Raw genomic sequence first — 23,482 nt, forward strand, 5'->3', positions numbered from 1 at the left:
ATTATATAAATTTCAGGTGTATAATTCTATAATATAACATCGGTATATCGCAGGGGTCAGGAACCTATGGCTCGCGAGCCAGATGTGGCTCTTTTGATGGCTGCATCTGGCTCACAGACAAATCTTTAATTAAAAAAATAATAATAACGTTAAAAATATAAAACATTCTCAAGTATTACAATCCGTTCGTTTCCTCATGTTCATGGTTGCGGGTGGCTGGAGCCAACCACAGCTGTCCTCTGGGACAACACCAAATTTTTATTGGATAATGCCTAACGTACACGGGTCGTTGTATGGCTCTCACAGAATTACATTTTAAAATATGTGGTGTTCGTGGCTTTCTCAGCCAAAAAGGTTCCCGACCCCTGGTGTATCGCATCATGTGCTCACCACCCTCCAAGTTCTTCTCACGTAGATCTGCACTCCATCTTCTTCAAGGTTTCAATAGTTCCAGCTCAACTTCTTCCTTGATCACCTGTAGAAGTGGGGCATCTGTCCCAGGCCCTATGAGTCCCCTGTTCCTCAGGCCCCTCACCCTCCTGATTGGGGTTCCCCTTGCCCCTAACTGCGCAAACCCTCTGAAGACAGAGAATTCGCCAAACGTGTCCTCATACCCAACTCCTAATAAGAGCCGCCCCTTTGCCTCCCAAGACGCCTCACCCACACATACCAAGAGTATCAATGACCTGTTTCCTCTGGGAGTGAAGGGATTTCAAGGCTGTTTGCCACAGTCTGAAAAGAAAAGCCACTTCACACAGTGATTAATAAGTCTAAAGCACTCATAACTCCTAAGAGAGGGTATGGGAGGAAATAAAAACGGCTTCAGAATGTTTGAGACAGATTTATGGAGACTGAGTCACAAAGGGCTGCCATCTAGTTAGCCTTTTGAGCTTTTTTTGGTGTGGGGACCCCTCCTCTCCTAGGATGTCCTAGGACCTGTCTCTGGGTCGCTTTAGTTGCCTGTCCTGACCTATGATAATGAACTTTCCAATAGGCCCTGGCCGGTTGGCTCAGCGGTAGAGCGTCGGCCTGGCGTGCGGGGGACCCGGGTTCGATTCCCAGCCAGGGCACATAGGAGAAGCACCCATTTGCTTCTCCACCCCCCACTCCCCCCCCTCCTTCCTCTCTGTCTCTCTCTTCCCCTCCCGCAGCCAAGGCTCCTTTGGAGCAAAGATGGCCCGGGCGCTGGGGATGGCTCCTTGGCCTCTGCCCCAGGCGCTAGAGTGGCTCTGGTCTCGGCAGAGCGACGCCCCGGAGGGGCAGAGCATCGCCCCCTGGTGGGCAGAGCATCGCCCCCTGGTGGGCAGAGCATCGCCCCTGGTGGGCGTGCCAGGTGGATCCCGGTCGGGCGCATGCGGGAGTCTGTCTGACTGTCTATCCCCGTTTCCAGCTTCAGAAAAATACAAAAATAAATAAATAAATAAATAAAATAAAAAAAAAATAAAAATGAACTTTCCAATAAATGAGCCTGTTGGTGCTTAGGCAGAGTTTGGGGCCTTGGCATGGTGGCTCTCAACACGACTTAGACGGGTTGTTTTCTGTTTTTCTTTTCTGTCTTGATGAAAAATCTCTGTTGCTTATACAGTAGCAGGTGTAGCAGGAGCATAAATTAAGTTTCACAGTCTCCAGAGTGAATGAGTGAACGTTCCATAATTTTGATGGTTCTTTTGGGCTGGCTTTATCTCTACCCTGGGGTCTGTTGGTGGTGCTTGGAGCATTAACCTGGAACCCTGAGCGCGGGTGGGCAGTGGGCATTCCAGGTCTTCCCTGCCCATCATCCTACAGCCCAGGAGGGTCATGAATGGAATCTGTCTTCTTGGTTCAGGAAGGAAGGGGATGACACACATGGCGAGTCTGCTGTGTGTCAGCTTCGGCATCATAACACTTCATAACATCCAACACTCACCGAGCACTTGCTCTGAAGCTGGCCCAGGGCTAGCCCCTTCGTAAGCATGGGCTCACTTCCTTTTCGTGGCAACCCTGGAAGGTGGGTGGTATTTCTCAACCCATTCTACAGAAGGGGAAAGTGAAGTTCCCAGACAGTAGGTAACCTTCCCAAGGCCCCCTCCACCCCGTGGGCAGTTGCAGAGCCTATGCCTGACCCATCCCCAGGACAGCAGGGGCCACCCCCCTTGACCTTCATGGCAACACGGCAAGGCACACCTTATTAGCCCATTTCACAGAAGAGGAAGATGAGGCTCACAGCAACAGTTAAATACCTGGGCCAGACCTCAGAGCTGGGAAGCAGGAGGGGCAGTAACAAGTGCACGGGCCTCCCACGTCAAGAGAGTCATTTCCTCGGGGGTAACGAAGAGGAGGTAAAGAGGTTCCTGCTGAATGGGGAGCTTTGTGAGGTCAAGAACTGTGTCTGGTTGGGCATCCCACACCCCTCGGGGCCAGCCACGGGCCCCACACAGGGTGGCACAAGGCCGCAGGGAATCTTGGCCCGGGGAAGAGTGGGAGGGGGCAGCCAGGAGTCAGGGGACTGTAAATTAGACTGTGAATGGAGGTAGGTAGCTAAGTTCCAACCAGCCTGGCCACAGAAAGGGAGCTCTGAGCAGCCAGGGGCAGGGATAGGGCAGCAGCCCTGGCTCAGGGCACAGCTGGCCACAGGGAGGAGCCCTGCTCCAGCCTCAGCGCGGCTGCTCCAGGGCTGGTGGCTGCCCCTGGACAAACACCGTCTTTCTGGCCATTCTCCGTCAGCACGGTGGGAGGCCTGGGGACACGGACCCTGTTCAGGAGAGTCACACTTTCCTGGAAGAGCTAGACAGTGAGCAACTAAACCAGTAGATACGTCAAATAAGACAGCGTGTGGCGGTCCTGCAGGGCAACAAGCACAGGCAGTGGGAGGGAATAATACAGTGGTCTGGCCTCACCCAGAGGTGACTTTTGAGCTGAGACCAGAAGCAGGAGGAGCCAGGTACGAGAAGTTCTGGGGAAAAGGCACTTTTGGCAGCAAGAACTACACATGCAAAGGCCTTGAGGCATGAAAAATGCTAAGGTATCTGTAGGAAGGAGGCCAATGGGGTTGAAGCATGAGCAAGGGGGAGTTTAGCAAGAGACAGGCACCTCTTACACTAGGACTGCAGGGCAAAGTACCAGGGGGTGTCTCTGGACTCAAGCTCCTGTCCTGTGGCAGCTTCCTCGCGCCCGGGACAGGTCTGTCCCTTCTGGGTCCCCTGGCCTCCTTTGCACACTAGTGGGACTGGTCTTCCAGGGTCCCCACTTTCTGGAGAGAAGATTTGCTCCCTCGTGGTCTCCTGTCCCTTGCCATTATCGCCACCCTCTAAGCTCCAGGAGCCGAGACTCTGGTGTCGTCTCGACTAAAGGTTCCCAGGGAATCTCAGAGCTCCCACTCCAGTCCTGGGACACGGGGCCCGAGAAGAGGAAGGAAATTCTCACACACAGCTTACTCCCAGGGCTTCGCTCACGTTCCCAGGCTGACAACTAGCAACCCTCAGCGCTTGGTCCCCCACCCCCTTCCTCCTCCTCCTCCTCCTCCTCCTTTCCCTGCCTCCCTCTCTCCCCCGGCCCCCCTTCTTGGGCTTAATGACTTCCACATGGGCCTCTGGCAGCTGGAGCCAAGCCTCCCAGCATTGTCTGAAATCTCCAAATTTAGAAGAAATATGAAAATTGTCAACCACTCCTTCCTTAGGGGGTAAAAGCAACATTCAGCACCAGGGGCAGGTCAAGGCGAGGCAGTCACGTGGTGGGCGCCTGGGCCAATGGGGGGCCCTGGGAGGACTTAGCACCCGCCTCACCCCAACATTGGGCTTGCCTCTTCAGCTCATATAAGGTAAAAGGCAGAGGGGCCTCCGTGGCCAGGGAGCAGTGAGGAAGGGGCTGAGGGGAGGGGGTCCCAGTGCCAGCTGTTTAAAAATGCCCCTGTGGCAGTGAGGGCTGCCAGACTCCCAGTCAAGTTAGTTGAGAAGTGATGACATCCCCAAAGGTCCCCCCAAATGGGCTGGCCCCCATCTCTGGGCCTCAAGGAGACACACCTGGACCAGACACAGGAGAGGTAAGAGCCAGTGGCAGGTGTGGGTTGTGCAAATGGGGGGTCCTCGTGGCATTCTCCCCAGGAGGGCACTGTGTTGAGAGTCTGGTCCTTGTTTTCCTGCTGACCCACTCTGTGCTTTCTGCCTTCCTGGGCCTCGGTTTCCCCATCCGTCCAGGGGCTGGACTTGATGATCTCTAAGCACCCTCCCTGCCCTGACCAGATGCGCAGAATCGGTGGTCCTGTTGGCTTTGAGGACTTCTCGTGGCTGAAATTAAATGGGGGATGAGAACAGAGGGAGTGGACAGTGCCAATGTCTGGCCGGTCTGAGCTTCGCCGCCGTGACCAAGTCTGGGCCCGTCTCCCTGGCTTCTCCATAGACAGTGCTTCCTTCTGTGTTCTGTGAGGTTTGAGTTCACAGCTCCAAGAGCCTGGGGCTCCTGGCAAGGAAAACTGCTTTCAAATAATGGTTTCAAGAAGCAAAGCTGGAGAAGCAGCCCTACCAGCTCAGGCTTGGGCAGAAAGGCTGACTGGTAGGGCGGCTGGGCGACCGGCTGGGCCCACTGGCCGAGGGAGGGGGCCTGGGCTCCAGCCCCAGCCCTGCCTCTCACTGGTCGGCCCTGTGGCCTCGGGCAGGCACCCCATGCTTTCTGTTCTGCAGTTTCTTATCTGTACCGTGAAACTGTGGAACAACATAGTCTCCACACAGGATGTGGCTGCTGAGCCCCATTCAAACCTAAAGGGCAGCCAGTGTGGCAATTCCCCCGGGAGTACCTGTGAGTCTGCCCTCTGGCCACCGGCTTAGAGTCCAAGCAGTTGCCCGGAGCCTAGGGGAGATTTTGGAGGTTGAGCCTCAAGTGATAGAAAGGAGTTGAGAGAGCCTGTCCTCAGCCCTGAGGCCCAGGATGAGCTTAGCCCCCAGGCAGCCTCTGATGGGCAAGGGGCTGCTCTCTGGATCGGGACAGCAGGAAGAGACAGCAGAGAACTTCAGGGGAGTAAAACAGTGGGTGTGGGGACAGAGAGGAAGACAGGAGACTCAAGATGGGCATCGTGGGAGGCAGGGCTGGGAGGGCACAGAGGTCTGACGTCAGGACTGGGAGACGAGCGGGCCCCATTGCTCTTCTGAACAAGCTCTGGCCACATCTGGGGCACAGAACGGACACAGTCCTCCAGCTTTGGCCTGCCCAGCACCCTCAGCTCCCCACTTCCGGTCTGACAAGACCCAAGGCCATCATGGTCTGAAAGGAGGCTCTGGAATCCAACTGCCTGGGTCCAGTTCTGGCATGTTTACTTACTGAACAAGTTGACCCTGGGCGAGCCATTTACCATCTCTGAGCATCAGTAGGGCCCTGCATGGGCCATGTGTCCCAAAGAATGGGACTCAAACCAAGTGTCTAAACCATGGCACACTCCCCTACGGACAGGGACTCTCGGAGGAGCCCGGAATCTGCACTGTGGGCCCCTAGGGAATTCCCATGCACGTGGAGTTCTGAGAATACTGTGTTGTCAAGCAGCCTGGGACCCTCACAAACAGAGCAAGGCAGCTGAATCCACAGAAAGAGAACCCTGCCCTAGTCCCTCAGAGAGCTGATGGCAGAGCTGGAGCAGAACCAGTCTCCCTGCCCAACCCGGGGCTCCCGAAGGTGATAGAGATAGGAAAGGCAGACTGCAATTATGATAGTCCAGGCCCTACCTAAGGCCTTTACATGAATTAATTCTTCTAATCCTCACAACAACCCTGTGCAGTAGGTACAATTAGTATCCTTATGCTTATTGTACAGATGAGGAAACTGAGACACAGAGAAGTTAAGCAGCTTGCCTAAGGTTACACAGCTCGTACACATACAGTTATGTGTTTCAGCTGCCTCAGTGCTCTCTCCCAGGGGTCTCCCACCTCCTGCTCTGCCCCTTGACCACCCCACCCTGGAACATCCTGGTAACCCAATGCACCTCATGAACATAACATGCATGGGGGATATTCCTGGGGCCAGGCACTGGGCTGAGTCTCTTGCATTACCATTCAATCCTCCCAGGATTACCACGAGGCGGGAGTCAGCATCATTCCATCATCCCCAATTTATAGAACAAGAACCCCCCAGAGCTTACCTCGGGTCATACAACTAGAAAATAGCAGAGGGAATTCGAACCCAGTCTGCAACTTCAAAACACACAGTCTCAGCCGGCCCCTGAGGGCCCATCTGATTGCAGTGAGGGGGAATCCCACAGAGAGTGGCCACGCTGCAGCTTAAACCCGAGTCTTCTAGTTTCAAAGACACGGCTGCCCCTCTGCCCTGCTGCTGCCCCAGGACCTGGGGAGGCTGCTTGTCACTGGCCCCTGAGCTTCACTGTAGTTCTTTGGGCAAAGTCAGCCCTTTCCCAGCCTAGTCAGTTCTGGGGAAGAGCTGACACACAGAGCCCTGAAGAGTGGAAAGTTCCAGGCCCAGTGTCACCACAAACGCCCAGGGCTATGTCTGACTCCCTCTGTGAGGCTCAAGGAGCCCGGGGAGATGGCCCCTCGCTCCTCAACCCTGGGCTGTGCCTGGGCCCGCCTCACTGTGAGGCTCAAGGAGCCTGGGGAGATGGCCCCTCACTCCTCAACCCTGGGCTGTGCCTGGGCCGCCTCAACTGCAATTTTCCAACTAAACATTCCCCCTGGGTTCAGGGCCATGGAGTTGTGCACAGAACTGTGATAAAGCTTTTTTCCAATTACTGTTATTATGACCATTTTTGTTCATATCTCCTAGGGTGCGTGAGCCAGAGTTTCCCCAGAGTTTACACCTAGAGAGGGGTTACTGGGTTCTGGGGTACATGCCTGTCAACTTTACAGGGGGCACTATATTATTTCCCAATGTGGCTAAACCAAGTTGCACGCCACTTGAAATGATCAGATTTCTTGAAGAATGTATGTTGCACACTATTTTGTAGCTATCAAATTTGTGTAATAAAAAATTGAAGGAAGATCCTGACCAGGCGGTGGCGCAGTGGATAGAGCGGTGGACTGGGATGCAAAGGACCCAAGTTCAAAACCCCGAGGTCACCAGCTTGAGCATGGGCTCATCTGGTTTGAGCAAAGCTCACCAGCTTGGACCCAAGGTCGCTGGCTTGAGCAAGGGGTTACTCGGTCTGCTATAGCCCCCCGGTCAAGGCACATAGGAGAAAGCAATCAATGAACAACTAAGATGCCGCAATGAAGAATTGATGCTTCTCATCTCTCTCCCTTCCTGTCTGTCTGCCCCTATCTGTCCCTCTCTCTGTCTCTGTCACACACACACACACACACACACACACACACACACACACACACACACAAGAATTTAAGGAAGAAACAAAATGCAACGCTCCCATCCACATGGGTATCTAGAAATTGTCCTACATTTGTACCAAGTTGCAGAGTACCCTGAAAACCCTGGGTGGCACTAGGCACTGCCCATGGGCCCTCCCCCAGCCCAGCAGTATGCAGTGGCCATGGTCCAATCAGAGGTCGCCTGCGGGATGATCTGCAAGAATTCAGGGGAAAGAGCCCACAGTGGCTGCCACCTCCTAAGGGCCTGTCTAGACAGGCCCCACGGGGCTTCACCACACGTTTCCAGAGCCAGCCCCCTTCTCTCTTGCAAAAGAGGCTTGTTGGTGGCAATCTCCCCACCAGAAACCTTTTCTCCAATTCAAAACAAGCCTAATGGGCAGTGTGAACCACCCCCTCTCATGGCCCATGGAGACCAGCGCATTCAGGCCTGTTTTTGTTCCAGTGAGGAAATGGGGGCTGATTCTAGAGCCAAGGGGCTTCAGATGTGAGGTGAATCCCTGTGCCCAGGTCATGAGGTGACTGCTAGAGTCAGGCCGAGGTGTGGCAGGCTGGCTGTTAAAGGTGCCAGGGGGAGGTCAGGCTGCCTGGATTTGAATCCCTGATCTGCCTCGTAGCAACTGTGTGACCTTGGACACGATAAGAATACTTGTCCCATTAGGTTATTGAGCTGTCTGATTAAATGAGTTAAAATTCATACAGCCCTCAGAACAGTGATGGGCACATAGTAAGTTCTTAATAGAAAGTAATTGCAAAAATGTGAATCCCAAAGGCAGCTTCCTGGAGGTTGGGGGACAAGGGCTATACTGGGCTCCAATTCTTCTTTCCACCTGGGGAGGGAATAAACTGTTCCTTCAAAAGTAACAATTGCCACATATCAACTCTGCCCACATGCCCGGCCCTTTGCCTAACACTCTCTGAGGTAAGAATCATTAACCTTCTGGGGACCCAGAGGCTCAGAGAGGGTTAGTCATTTGCTCAAAGTCACACAGCTTGTAAGAGGCCAAGCTGGGACTCAAACCCAGGTCTGGCTGACTCCAGAAACCATGTGCTTACACTCTAGCCCCACCCGAATGAGTGTGTGAGCAAGAGCTGGCTCTGGTTCTACCCTGCCGAGTAAGACCAACCTTTGGCATTTGGGAGAGACCGTTGAAGCCTGCTGTTTCCTTCTGGGTTAGGCACTGTTGTGATAGAGGGATAGACAGAGCCTCCTACCCCCACCCCATGCCTGCTCAGGGGCAAAAATGCACCCTGGCAGAACGATCCTTCTTGCCAAGGAGCAGGCCTTGGTGCGGCTGGGTTACCCTAGGGCCTCATCCACGGTTGCCCCTTGCCCCGCACAGCCCATGGGATGTTCGAGGAAGGGGTGGTCAGCTAGTCCAAGGCTGGAAGAGATGGCCTCGCGCTGGCTCCTCCCTAAGAGCCCATGCCGGCCACAAGCCTAGGCCCCTCCCCAGAGACCCTCTTCTGACCCAGGCCATGGTCTGAAGGAGGCGGAAGAGCCCCAAGCTGGAAAGCGCACTGGCTCCTCCAAGCATCACAGAGACACTGCTCCGCTGCCACTAGCTTCTGCCCCAGACCGCCCTCCTCCCCCTCCTCCTTCAGGAAAACAGGGGTGGGGAGTGTCCAGAGGGAGGCTGCCACCTCGGATGGCACCCATTGTGGCTGTAACACCACCCCTGGCTGGACTGCCAAGCTCAGAGGCCACTGGTCAGCCTGCCTGGAGCCTGCCAGACCTCAGGCATGTGACCCCACAACCCCATGGCGTCTGAGGGCATGTGCTGAGATTAGCTGGACAAAATGGGGAGAAAGAGAAAGAAACAGGCCAAGACTGTCCCTGGCTCTGCAGCCGACCCCTCGGGTAAGTTTCTCCGTCCCTCTGGGCTGGCTCCTCAGGCTATGCTGCTGCATGATTTGGAGTAAAAAGGGGACAGCTCAGGTCACCTACTGTATGGCGGTGGATGCTCAGACTCGGGGAGGAGAAGCCCGGGGTAGCAGTGTTCAGAGTAGCAGGGGCACACCTGGGATGGAGCTCCGTTCCAGGTGTTCGGAGGGGTGGAGGCTGGGCTGGAAAGACATTTTCAGGAGACGGCAAACACGCTCGTTTGGTGAGAACCGAGGATCGGTCTAGAAACTCCGTGAGGTTTGAGGAAGGCCTGGTCGTGAAGTGGCTTGCATAGCCGGAAACCAAAGCCCCAGAAGGGGGGAGAGATCCTTCTTATCATCTGTCTCTGGGAGAGAGTCCTTTTCTTTAGCCTGTTTGTCCCCTTCCCCAAAGCACCATCAGGCCAAGAGCCCCAGTGTAGAAGCGAGACCCAGGGATTTGGGCTTTGGTGACTCTGAGATGTCAAGTAATGGAACAGGAGGCCTTAGGGTAGGATCGGGAGGGGGAGGAAGCCCAAGGGCTGCAGTCACCATCTGAGGAGCTTTCTGGGCAACAGGAACTTGTTCTTTGTACCCCCAAAGGACAGGGCGTGCCATCCCAGAGGGGCAGATGCCAGCAAGACATTAGGAAAAAGTCTCCAATAGTCTATCCAAAAAGAGATAGGTGATTGTGAAGCAGTGAGCTCCCCATCACCAGAGGTATGCAAGCTTAGCAGTACGACTGCAGAGAGAAGTCAAACATTAGAGGAGGTTGGGCTTCAGGCTTTTCCCACCACCAGACTAGAAGTTCACATCGCAGCCCCAGCTGCCTTGGGACAATCTTATGGGGCTGAGCCCCCCTGCTGCCTGGATGTCCAATTCCCAGCTAGGCATGACATCAATTCTGCCCTGACTGCACACGAGGCCTCTAGGGACCCCGTCCCTCCCACTTCCTCTGCCCTTCCCAGGGAACACTAGGGAGACCCGGAGCCTGGTTGTGAGACTGGGTCCCAGGGGAACATTGAACTGATGGCCTTCCACCCAGCAGGAATGAGACAGAGGGGACCAAGGTCCCCGAGAGCCCTGTTCACACGCCCCAGAGAGTCTACATAGAAATTCCAGGAGGGTCACAAGGAAGTTTAGAACAAGACGCTTTATTTTCGTCCTCTTTTCTTTCCTGTCCCTCCTTTCCCCCAGCAGTGTGTGGGGGTGTCACAGGAGGCTAGAAGAGGAAAGCAAGCCTCCTCTTTGGGCTGCATCGCGAAAAGACTCAGTGTGGAGAAATGGCGGTGCAGGGCAGATGGGGGTGGGGACCAGGCAGCTATGTGGGACAGGGTGGAGGGAAGGGCAAAGTCAAGGGGACAGCCAGGCCTGAGAGGGTCCTGGGGAGTGGGCATGACCATCGATCAGGCCAGCAGGCATTCCTGGACACTCACGACCAGAGCTGCCTGCGCTCTGGGTTCAAGCTGGATTCAGAGAGTCAGCCCAGGTTCCCAGCACATTGACAGAAGGTCTCAGAATTGGGGCTACCAGGAACCCTGGCCACTGGGTCCTCGTCTCCACAGACTATAAAAGCAACAGAGTACAGCTAAATCCATCTCATTCATCCTGATGAACCTGGTACATGCTTAATAAACTTTCCTGATGTCGAGCCCTAAACTCATAGTGTCGCAGTCCTGTTACAGCTAGAAGAGCATCTTCAAGGTCATCTCCTTGTGTTATAGAGGCAGAACCCAAGGCCAACAACGGGGACAGACCTGCCCAAGACCACACTGCCAGAGTAGCTGCCCAGCCCTATGTGTCCTTCTTTGCCTCTTTCCTGCCTTCTAGCCAGAGCTAAGACCTTGGTATGATTCTTGCAGCCAAGTGTTGGGGACAGAGGAGAGGTGGGTGACCTACCAAGGCATAACTGTCTTTAAGAAGTAGTCAGAAGATGAAGGTGTATCATGAGTCCTGGCTGTTCTGCCCAGGCCCTATTTCTGGCCAGAGATGGTCCCTGAAGTTGCCAGCTACTGCAGATGGGAGGCTTCCTGTAGAGGAAAGAGCTCAAGTCTGGATGGAAAGCCCTTGCTTGTATTCCTGGCTCTGCCCCAACTCTCCACATGATCTTGAGCATGACCTTGAACATAAGGTCCTCTCTGACTTCAGTGTGTCCAGTGAGGGGCTGGACCCAACCAGCTTGGACAGCGGGAGATTCCACCCATGATCTACCCCCGTGTCCTATCTTGATCCATCTTAGCTTTCCCCTCCGCACAGGAAGTCGGCCAGGTGCTGAAAGAAAACAGCAGCCTAAGGGTGCCCTTCCCCTGCGCCACCGCCCGGAAGCAGCATCCTCTATGCCCAAGCTTTGTTTTCAGCCTTGGAATTCCCCATTCTCTTGGAGAGGCAAAAAGCTGGGAAGGCCCTTAAGATCACCGCAGTGAGAGAATTTGAAACCGGAGAGGTTTGGCATATTACTCAAGTTCACACAGCAAACCATGTGCAAACCGGGGCTGAGCCTTGGGTCTCCTGAAGCCCAGACCAATGCTCTCGCCACTGACCACACTGCCCTCCAGACTAATGGGCATGGAAGCCATCCTCGTGTGGCCCTAGGCACTGATTTACCTTTGTGCCTCAAACCCCGACACGGGAAGCCTACACTCTTTTCTGCTCTCCAGGACTCGGTTTCTTCTCCCATCAAACAGAAAGATAGGGTAGACCAGATGTCCATAAGAGCCCTTCCACCATCCCACCACCAACACTGGGGCTCCAGCATTTCTAATTCAGCCCTTTCTTTTTTTTTAAATTATTTATATTTATTTATTTATTTATTTTAGAGGGGGAGAGAGAGAGAGAGAGAGAGAGAGAGAGAGAGAAGGGGGGAGGAGCAGGAAGCTTCAACTTCCATATGTGCCTTGACCGGGCAAGGCCAGGGTTTTGAACCGGCGACCTCAGCATTCCAGGTCGACGCTTTGTCCACTGCGCCACCCCAGGTCAGGCCTGCCCTCTCTTTACAAAGGGTGAAACCACCTCAGCCAGGAAATCCCACCAAGTCACAACCTTCACCCAGTTCTGTCCCACCCCAGACCCCCAGGACTGGGCTTCAGCCAGAACTACAGTCTCAGGCCCAGCTCCCCTTGAGGACCTGGAATTTTCTACCATAAATGGGCAAGCGTGCCTCTCACCCCTGCTGCCAGCCCTGCTGGGGGAAAGGCTGAGCTATTTTTAGAAAACTCAAGGGTTTGCTCCTAAACTCAAGATGGAGCCCCCTCCCCATCTCCCTCGCCCACCCTCTCTCTTCCTCCCTCTTCACCCATCACCCTCTCTTCCTTCCCTTTCTCTTGCTCTCTCAGCCTCTCCGTCTTGTGCTCACCCTCACTCCATCAATCTCTCTCCCTCTCCTCTCCTCTCTCCCCTCCCCCCACTAGTCCTTTCTCCCACATCTTCCCAGAGTCAGTTCCCCTCCCCGACTCCCTCCCCTGGACCTTGCTTTTGGTGGTTGGAGAAACTAACATAGTTTCACCCCCACTCCCTTCTTAAACACTATTTACAACATAAATTCCAAACATCCGCCATCTGGTTCTAGGAAGGGCCAAAAGATATTTGGAAAAGGAAGTCATGATTATTCCATGTTCAAAGCCAAAAGAACTTAAAGGCTTTCCTCTCTCCCTCCTTCCTGCAGGGCCCCTTTGTTAGGATCTGAGCCATCAGGATCCCTCAGTGGGTGGAAGGGGTCAGTCCCAGCTGGGCTCAACTGACTGCATCACTTTGAGCTCCTTGCTTCTCCTTTCCATGCCTCAGTCTCCTCATCTGAACAATGGGTATGAAACCAGCACTGAGACTTTGAATCCTGCTATAGAAAATCCACTGGGTCGCCTGGCCTGTGGTGGCGCAGTGGATAGAGAGCATGCTGAGGTCGTCAGTTCGAAACCCTGGGCTGGTCCAGTCAAGGCACATACGACAAGCAATCAATGAACAGCTAAAGTGAAGCAACTATGAGTTGATGCTTCGTGCTTCCTCTCTCTCTCTCTCTCTCTCTCTCTCTCTCTCTCTCTCTCTGTAAAATCAATAAATAGAATCTTAAAAAAAAAATCCACCTGGTCCAGCCTGACCTGTGGTGGCGCAGTGGATAAAGCATCGAACTGGAAATGCTGAGGTCGCCGGTTCAAAACCCTGGGCTTGCCTGGTCAAGGCACATATGGGAGTTGATGCTTCCAGCTCCTCCCCCCTTCTCTCTCTCTCTCTCTCTCTCTCTCTCTCTCTCTCTCTCCCTCTCCTCTCTAAAATGAATTAAAAAAAAATCCACCTGGTCCAGGCCCCTGGGGCTGCCTTGGGCTGAGCAATATGTAGGGATGGCATGGAGGCAAAGGGAGCAAGAAGCAGCTGGGGGAGCTCCAGGCTCAACACATGTTACCACGTGACTCTCTCTCTCTCTCTCTCCCTCTCTCTCTCTCTCCATACAGATCTATGTAGGCCATTCACCTTCCTTCACATTGACACTAACACCGGGGGTGGGGAGTGGAATCCAATTATCTCCCCCTTATCTGACCCTGGGACAACTCCGGACCCAGTGGAGTCCAGTTCTCTTTCCACTATCATGATGAGGCCCAGAGAGGGGAAGACACTTGTTTGCAATCACACAGCACATCTCCAGGAGACCTGGCACCTAACCTGCTGCTTCTCCCATCCAACACGTTCCAAAAGAAACCAACATTTGTGTTATCCAGAAGGTATCACTCGGTCCCAGCAAACTGGAACCCTGGAGCTCCCAGTTGTCTGCAAAGTGGACAGGACAGATGGGAGAGCTAACTCCTTGATCATGGTGTTTTTTGTTTTGTTTTGTTTTTAAGCAAACAGACGACATGCAAGGGTGAAATACTACAGGAAAGAGGTATAACGACAATTATAATGAGAAGGTCCTTTGCTTCTGGATACACGTGACCCTTACCAGGGCCTGCATGGCCTCCACTGATAATGGAAACACCCTCCCTGTTCACAACCCCCTTTCCATACAGACTCACCCACACCTGCCAAAATGCCATGCGATACTGATTCAGGTTGTCGCTCTGTCAGAATAATGTCATGGATTGTCTGGTCTAACAGGTGAGCCATGAACATGCGTGGTGGGCTGCCCAGAGCCAGTCCTGATCTTGACACTTACTAGCTGTGAGACCGTGAGGGAGTGCTCTCGTCTCTGGGATCCTCAGTTCACTCATCTGTAAAGTGAGGATAAAACATGGCACCTCACTCGTAAGTGATTGTAAGGAGCAGGTGAGAAAACCGATGTAAAATAAAGAACTTAGCAAGTGTGGAGCACATTAAAAGCACCCAGTGGGTTAGCTGTAACACCCAATCTGTTAGCTCTTGCTTGATTCCAGCATGTGGCAGTGCAAGCCTAATGGGGATAGCTGTTACGCTTGTCTGTTTTTCCGGTCGGTTTTGGTTCTCACTGGAAGGTCGGGGTCATGGGGATGCTGGTCTCTACCCCCTCTACTCCAAGCAGGCTTTGGGATTCTAGGCCAGACAGGTCTGGGCCCCTTTCTTTCCCTCTCTTCCCCTTTCCCTGCCCCTCTCTCTCTCTCTCATTTCCGCCTCAAACTGTGTTCCCAGGGCTTGCCGCGAAGTCCCCAGGCAGCGACCTTCCCTGGGGAGGGTGTGGGGAGCGTGTGAGGCTGGTGAACTTCGCTGGGGTGTCACAGGACAGGAGGGCACTCCAGGGACAGAAATCCATAGAGTCACCCACAGAGGGGACGCCACAGAGGGGACGCCACAGAAGGGACGTGGAAAGGGCCCTACACGGTGGCTCCCACCCGAGCTGCCATGTTTTCTCCGGATGCCACTTTGGGCCTTTGCCCTGTCCGTGCTTCTCCTGCTCCCGTGCCTGGCCCTCACGGTGGGCCCACCCTCGTGCCCAGAGCGAAACTGACAACCATTCACTGTGGGCTTACTACGTGCCAGCCACCGTGCTCGCACTTGACGTTCCACCTTCACAAACAACTCTGAGGGTGGAAGCCAAGGTTCAGAGAGGTGAAGCCAGCAGCTCTGGATCACACAGCTAGAAAGCGTTAGGGAAGATTCCAGTGCGGGTCTGCCCAGCTCCAAGGCCTGGGTCTTTTCTACTCTTTCCAAACATGATGAAAGCTCCAGGCCGCTGGAGCCCAAGGAGAGCGCCAGCTGTCCTACATGCACACGCACCCAGGAGCCAGGAAGGGACACTGGCCAAGGCAGCCCCTCCAGAAGGAACCAGTGTGGGCGTGGGTTCGTGCGCCTGCACGGAGCCCAGCGTCAGCTCTCTCCCACTGTGGTGCCATCTGGCTGGCAGATGTGGCCCAGTCTCAGCCCCTCGTGTTTCCTGGAAATGAGCAAGGCCAAGAGAGGGTACAGGGGCTTTTGTAATGACCATAATGACGTAAGCTTTGCTTGGTGGTCATCTAGACGGCCGCCTAAGTTCAGGAGACAGCTGGACTGAGCGTGAGCAGCGCTGGGTTCAGGCTGGCCTCTGACACTCGCCAGCGGGCGGCCCTGGGCACGGAGCAGGGCCTCTTTGAAGCTCAGGAAGCCGGGAATGCATTTCTACCTCCGGTAGTGGTTGTGAGTGTCTCTTGAGTCATGAGAGGGAAACCTTGTGCAACTGGAAGTGGTCACAGGTGGCCTCAGGGCTGTCCCTTCGGTGTTGGCCACTGTGTTAACCTCGGGTTTTGATCTACCCCTAAATGGTTCTTTCCCAATGTGTGAGGCTGGAGGGAGGTCCGAGAGGCCTCTGGGGAACTTCCTTCCAGACCCTTTCTTTTACTAATGGGCCTGAGTGCACTCGGAGTTGGGAGACCCCTTCATCTCCTGGAGCTTGGAGCTGCTCAGGAAACTCCTTTGAAAGCCAAGCAGGCAAAGCAGGAATAATGGCTGCTTAGGGCCTGAGATACAGGCCCATGGAGGTCTGGAAAACCTCAGCAGGGTCAACCTGAGGCTTCCGAGGACCCAGCAACAACCCAGATCCGTCCTCAACTCCTCGGGCAGTGGCAGCCTGGTCACAGCCTGCAAAGGCCCCAGGGTCCCCCTAGAATCTCCTTCTTTTTTTTTTTTTTTTTTTGTATTGTTCCTAAGTTAGAAGTGGGGAGGCAGTCAGACAGACTTCTGCATGCACTCAACTGGGATCTGCCCAGCATGCCCACCGGGGGCGATGCTCTGCCCATCTGGGGCGTTGCTCCATAGTGGCCGGAGCCATTCTAGCGCCTGAGGCAGAGGCCATGGAGGTGTCCTCAGTGCCTGGGCTAACTTTGCTCCAATGGAGCCTTGGCTGCAGGAGGGGAAGAGAGAGAGAGAGGAAGGGGAGGAGGAAAGTTGGAGAAGCAGATGGGCACTTCTCCTATGTACCCTGGCCGGGAATTGAACCCGGGACTTCCACACGCTGGGCCGATGCTCTACCTAGAATCTTCTAATGGTATCTTTGTTCCTTTCAGGAAAGGGCACTGGCTGGCGGGAGCCACCCCTACAACCCTGACGTTGGAGGAGCAAGCACCCCAGAGACAGCAGGGGCCCTGGAAACAGAACTGTGAGTGCTTCCCACTTCCATTCCCCCAGCACCCACCCCACGCCACAGCTCACCCCACCTTGATGGCAGCACCTGTGGTGACCCCGGACCTGTGGGATGCTCTCCCCATCCCAACCCTCAGAATGACAAAAGAAACACCTCAGAATGGGAAGAGTTGACGAAAGGCTCCTGCTAATTGATGGTATACAAGCAGCTTGGGGCTGTTGGGTCTGGGTTGTAGGTGAAAACAAGGAGGACCGAAGGAGGAAGAAGCAGGCAGGGGCTCCATACCCACCGCTCCATGCTCCCTACCAACCAGCAATGCAAAGCTGGCGTGAGGCAGAGAGTCCCAGGCTCGGGGGGGGGGGGGGCATGGAGAGTGATCGCAGTCTTCCTGGGAGAGGAGTAACAGGGTTGGACTCTGGAAACAGGTGGACCTGGGGCAGGGCGCCTGGTGGTGGCGGACCAGCACACGGGGCTTTGACAGGGTCCAGGAGGTCAGGCGTGTGCAGGGGCGCCGAGCTGGGCACGTGTGAACATGCAGAAACTGAAGCAATGTTTCTACTGTTCGCCTGGCTCTTCTCATGCTTGCCAGTTTCTAGTACCCACACATGGCGCAGGCAGGGCGACCTACCAGCTCCATTTGACAGGTGGAGAAACCGAGGCCCAGCGAGGGGAAGGAACTCACTCACAATGGCACGGACAGCCAGTTGCAGAGGGGGAACTCTGGCACCAGATCTCATAAGAATGGAAAAAGTGGAGGAAGACTTGGAGGTGAGCGGAGAAGGCCAGCAGCTGACACTCTGGGGACATGTGACAAGGCCCAGGCTTGGCTTACATAATGCAGCACACCTGTTTACCTCTGCACGCCTCGCTCTTGTGTGCAAACGTGCACCCCAGCACAGCGCACACGCCTGACTCTCTCTCGCTAGCGATGAGCCTCAGAGACTGGGTCTAAACAAATCAGATTATGAGGGCTCCAGGCACCTCCTCCCGCGACTGTCCCGCTCAGACACTGAGCAGGCCTGCAGAGCTGCCAGCTGCGGTGTCTCGGCCACACTGACAGCCAGCCCTCAGCCCCTTGACCCGCCCCCAGGCCTCAGGAAGAGGGCCAGGGTCCGAAAGGACGCCACAATGATGGATGGGCTGGGGGAGGTTCCAGGGCTCCTCAGAACACACAGGATGTTAGTGCTTATGCGAGGCTCATTTCTGAGCTGTTCCCAGCAACCCACCCCCCTCTATTCCCACCCTCCCCCGCTGCAGCCTCTCCCACGGTCACTGCAGCTGGAGCCCGGGCCCTGAGCAGAACCACTTTCATCTCGGTCCCGCAGCTGAGCTGAGCAGGGACTGGTCAACTCGGGAGACAGTGGCCTGGGAATGAGACACAGGCAGGCACTTGAAGGGGAGAAGAGACATGTGAACAGAAAGATAATGCCACTGTAAAGGTGGCAAGTCAGGGATTTCTCACCCATTGTTTTGTTGACTCCTCAGAATGTGCCCGGGAGTTAGGAGGCTGTGCCCATCGCACAGATGCAACTACTGAGGTTCGTTTAGTCAGTGATTACACAACTCCCCTTTCCTGAGCCCTGAGTCTGCACCAGGCCCTCTGTGGGGTGCTGGGGACACCGAGATGAATGTCTTAGAAACTCTGCCTCCATTGCTTTAATGGAACAGTGTCCTCTGGGCTGGTCCTTGGGCACTGGGCCTCCCTGGTCTTCCAGGGAGCAGCTACGCAGAATCCCTTTCCATATGACGCACATGAGTGGTTGACTATTACCACCTAGAGGAGCCTTAGCCATCCTCCCATTCAGAGCACAGACCCTGAAGTCAGACAACCCCAAGTTTAGATCCAGCCTCGCTCCCCTGTTGCTGAATAGCAGTGGCCCAGTTAGCCTGTCGGAGCCTGCTTTCCCTTCTGTGGAATAGGGACACAAGAGCTCCCACCTACCAGGGCTGAGTGTGAGGATTCATCAGGATTTTCCATACCCGTGGAATAGGGGCACGAGAGCTCCCACCTACCAGGGCTGCGTGTGAGGATTCATCAGGATTTTCCATACCCTCGTGTGACACACAGAGAGAAACAGAGGCCAGGAGAGGGAAAGGGCTTAGCCAGGGTCACACCGTGAATTGGAAGGTAACTCGGGGCCAGGTGGCTTCCCTCCTCTCCACCCTTTGTCCCAGTAAAATCCTCCCACCTGGGTAACCCCAAGCAGGCCCGAGGCCACAGGGAGCCAGGTTGTACAGGTGACTACGGGGACATATCCTGGGTCCCGCCTCCACCCTCAGCCCTACCCTGCCCTCTCTAACCCCAGGGTCCCAGGTGACCCGCAGTGGCCCCAGGCCTCAGTGGTGGGGAGGGTGGGGCTCCCGGCCCAGAGCGGCCTGGCCATATAAGGGAAGGAGCCGGCAGGCCTCCTGGCTCAGGCCTGGCGAGAAAACCCAGACAGCCACTGTTTATTTTCTCTTTCCCAGCCTCCCCGGAGCTTCCCGACAGAAGACAGAGGTTCCCCCGGGCTCAGAGACATTTCCTGAAGACAGTGGGGAGCAGGGAGGAGAACACGGCTCGACCCTGGGAGCAACCCCCAGAGGGCTACTGCCAGCACCAGGTAAGCTCCTGAGGTCACTATGCAACGGCCTCCTTTGATGGAAGGGGAAACAGAGCCACAGAGGGAAGAGCCTGTGAGAAGTGCCAGTGCCCGTTAGTGGCAGAACCCGAGTTTCCCAAGTGGCTCCTGTCCCCTGACCAGGGACCCAGAATGAGAAGGAGCCTCTTGTGGGGTGAGTGGAACAGGAGGTCTGCCGACCTCCTCAGTGAGGTTCTCGTCTGAAGGAGGCCTGGGGTCAGTGCTGCCTGCCTGCTGGGCAGGTACACAAGATAGAGGCCTGGGGTCAGTGCTGTCTGCCTGCTGGGCAGGTACACAAGACGGAGGCCTGGGGTCAGTGCTGTCTGCCTGCTGGGCAGGTAACAAGATGGAGGCCTGGGGTCAGTGCTGTCTGCCTGCTGGGCAGGTACACAAGATGCAAGAGAATCGTTTCAGGGGCCAGAGAGCCAGGTCCTCCCAGCCCAGCTGCACCATCTCCTCCTCCAGGAAGCCCTCCCAGCTTCCCCCAGGGGTGGCAATCTCTCTGTCCTCTAAGCCCTTGGCAGTCCTTTCTTGGGTTCTCTGTCCCCAATTTGCCTTATAAGGGGGCATTTTCTTCCATTTCAGCCCAAATACACTCCTCCAAGGGCAAGGCTCACATCAAGTTTAGTCCTGTCTCCCCTTCAGCATATAGAAGATGAACTCAGTTTGCTAAATGGACAGGTGTCCTGGTTAGACCCTGTCCCAAAGCCAAAGGGTTGGATCAGGAGATAAGACATTGAGCACAGAAGTTAGAAACAAGGGCCCTGAGGCAGCTGTTCCGAGTTAGGAGCCTTAGCTTGGCTCCTAGCTCCCCGCCCTTGGAAAATTCCCTTCCCACAGAGCCTTAGGAATGCACAGACACTAGCGAGCACAATTAAAACATCCAATAAATGACTGTTCTTAGCATTGTCAGCACCATGATGATATTTCTAGGTACAAAGGAACGGAACTAAACAGCCTATAGCCACAGAGGAAACAGAGGCAAAACCCCTCCCCTGGTCAGAGGCTGTGCCACTACCCCCGTCCCTGCGTCAGAGTTACCCTCACAGGAGCACGGGACTGCGCCCCTACTTCCTGTTTCCACACCCAGGAGAGCTGCTATTTCTGCGACAGTATTCTGAGCCCGGTGGGACCCCGCCATACACACCCCATTCAAGCAAGGCTGTGACCTGGAACCGTCTCCTCCCCTTCCTGGTCCTCCCTGTGGAGGTGATAACATCACCGTGCCAGCCCCACCAGCTGTTAGGAAGACCACCTGTGGGCAGGCGTGGTTTCCCAGACGGCAGCCACTGGGGTGCCCTTTTTTAAAAAGTTTCACCAGATCTGCAAACAATCGTATTTTAAAATTTCAGGTGAGACATTGTTAATACCTCCATATAAACAGTTACTGTAAATGGAAAACTAGAACAATGACCATAATTAGGAGGTGATGGTGAGAACACAGACCATGAAGAAGAAACGGTGTTACTACACTTTACCCTGGTGCTGTGGCCTGCAAGGCTCTGGGTCTGAGGCTGATAAGCAGGATCTGGAAAAGTGTCAGACAGGAGGGCACCCAACTAAGGTTCCTTCCCTTCCCTCCAGCCCCGTCCCGGTAGATAGGACTGAGAGCAAATGCACAGACTTGAGTCCCTCTGTCTTCCAAGGTTAGTTAGTGCTGAGGCCACAGGCTCCCGCAAAACCATTCACTCCCGTACTGCACCCGGGGCTTCGGGGAAAATGGACTTTACCTGCTTGGTTCTTAGTAACAGATGATGATCACATTTTTGGAACAACCTCTCCTGGCTCTTTACTGAAACCTCCTCATGGATCAGGCGAGCATTTTCTCTCGCAGGGCTGGTGGGAGCATCTGAGAGAGGAATAGACAGGCGATTGGGCTGTTCAGAGCCCCCTCCTCCCGCCCCTGCAAGGGTGGTCCTGATGTTGGAATCTCTCCCAGCCCAATGCAATTTGGAAAGAGTTCCTACAAGCATTCCACATTCGAGGTAGGTGGTTCTTTGGCGGGGAATGCCTCAGGAAAGGGCTTCCTCTCGGGGTCGTTGGGAGTGACCCACCCCACGTGGCAGAGCAGGGAAAAGACTCTTCGGAGAAGGGTCCGATTTCAGATTTCTGCCAGAAGCATCGGAAACACTTTAGTTTTAATGAGGTGTGTGTTTTTCCTGCTCGCTCCCAGCCCTGAGGAACGGTTGCCTGCCCTTCTTAGCCCTTTAGACATCTCTGACAATATGTTATCTGGCATCAAGACCACCACTGCGGGTATCCCCAAAACCAGGAGGATGCCCTCGGGTGCCCTGAGATCTTGGGGGGGCAGGAGGAGCGGAGGGACTTGGCCTGCTCACCCAGATGTTCTCACTCGAGCCACGTCTAAAGAGGGAAATGAATTACCTACATGGCCATTCAATCATTCACCGAATGGGCTTCATTCCCTGAGCCTGTCACAATGTGCAAGGGACTCAGCAGGGCCTGGGGACACTCCCAAATTAACAAGATGTGGGGTGCTGGCCTCAGGGACCCGGAGATCCAGCCCAGTCAGACCCAGATGCAAATATCCCTGACATTAGAGAGAATGAGCTTAAGGAATACAATCCAGCCACTCAGCCAGTGCTTCGGAGTCTACACCGCCCGAACCTGCTTTCAGTGGTGAGTACAGTTGACAGGGTCCCTTTGTCATGGGCGGGCCGTGCAGTCCATAAGCGGTATTAAATGAAACTACTGTGGTAAAAGGTTAGAAAAAGGGCACAGGATGTTTGAGGACATGAGCAGCTATCCTGATGTCTGAGAAAGTCAGGGAGCGCATCCTGGAAGAAGTGGCCATTTGAGTAGACACTAAGCCAGGAAGAGGAGGTGGGCAGGGGAGCAGCTGAGCACCTGGGAGCCTGAGGTGGTGGGTGCAGGGCTTCCTGGAGGAGGGACCCAAGAAGAAGAGGTTGGTGGGGTGTAGCCCTTGGTGAGGGTTTCAGAATCTAGCCAGAGGGCAGAGGGAGCCCTTTCAGGATTTAAGGAGGGGATATATAGGACCCTGTTTGCATTTGGAGAAATCACTCTGGGTGGATGGCAGGGAAGGAGGGATGGGAAGTCTGGGGTTGGGTGTAGCAGAAGCAGGGCAACCAGGTAGGGAGCCACAGCAGATGTTTGATGCTATAACATATCTAATTCCATGACTGTGCTGTTTGGCTGGGACACACCGAGCATAAAGGAGGGGCGTGGGGTCAACCTGTTGGAAGACTTCATTTTTTGAAATGTCTAGAATAGGCAGCTCTAGAGAGACAGAGTGTGGTCTGCCCAGGGCTGGGGCTGATGCGGACGGGAGAGTAAGATATTTCATCCCTTCTTTTTGGAGGGATGAAGTATCCTAAAATTAATCATGGCAATAGGTGCAACTTTGTGAATGTATTAAAAACCCATTTCATTTTATACTTCAAAGGGGGGAGGGATCTTATTACCATAAAGCTCTTTAAAAGAAATAAAATAAAGTAGGAGAAAAGTTGAGGCTCAGTCCCAGAGGGCTCAGGTGCCCGGCTGAGGGCGGGCACACAGGCGGGTCGTCACAGCGGCCAGCAGGGCGGGAGCTGGTGGAGCGGAGGCCCCACGTCCTGCGCGGGACTCCCTGCCGCAGGCCCGGCGCCCTGTCTCCCAGCCTGAGGTGCAGTGCTGCATCTCTGGTCAGTTGGGAGTCTGAGATGAAGCACTGTAGCTCGGGAAGGGAGAAGTTGTTCTGCGGCCGTCCACCGGAAGCGGTAAGTGGTGCCCGAGGGCAGCGGGAAGGGAATGTCCCAGGCTCCTACCGTCCGTGCTTGTGCTGAGCAAGTTTCTGACTCAGGTCCACCATCGGCTTCGTGATTCTGGGCAGGTCCTGACTCCTCCTGCACCGCAGTCTGTCCGTCTGTGAGATGAGGTGTCGGAGCACTCGGTGGTACCCATGACCCAGCACTCTGCCCCTGCTTTTTCTGAGCCCACAGCGGACTCCTCTATCTGTCAAGGTGTCCATCCTTGACGTGCTCATTGCAACTTCAGAATCCTTCTTAACACTAGAGCCTATCGACGGTTCAGAGCCGACGCTCATTCATTGTTTGTGGATTAGACAAAATCTTTTAGTCCTGAAGATAAACGTCATGGGCTTCGAGTTGGGTTCTTCACTCTTGGAGCTCCTGATCTTGCTCCTGGCTGCTGCCTAAACCAGTCCAAGCATCTCA

The 23,482-nt window shown here is 54.7% G+C and overlaps 1 long non-coding RNA gene across 1 annotated transcript; it reads left to right on the top strand.

Annotated features, from left to right (window-relative positions):
* Positions 1-3,834: 3,834 nt before the first annotated feature.
* On the top strand, positions 3,835-20,628 carry LOC136376554 (uncharacterized). Its single transcript, XR_010746194.1, has 5 exons — positions 3,835-4,018; positions 16,595-16,686; positions 17,316-17,439; positions 19,138-19,271; positions 20,223-20,628. It is a non-coding gene; the product is annotated as an uncharacterized lncRNA (long non-coding RNA).
* The last annotated feature ends 2,854 nt before the right edge of the window (positions 20,629-23,482 follow it).

Source organism: Saccopteryx leptura, chromosome 6 (assembly GCF_036850995.1).
Source record: "Saccopteryx leptura isolate mSacLep1 chromosome 6, mSacLep1_pri_phased_curated, whole genome shotgun sequence".
Classification (NCBI taxonomy): Eukaryota; Metazoa; Chordata; class Mammalia; order Chiroptera; family Emballonuridae; genus Saccopteryx; species Saccopteryx leptura.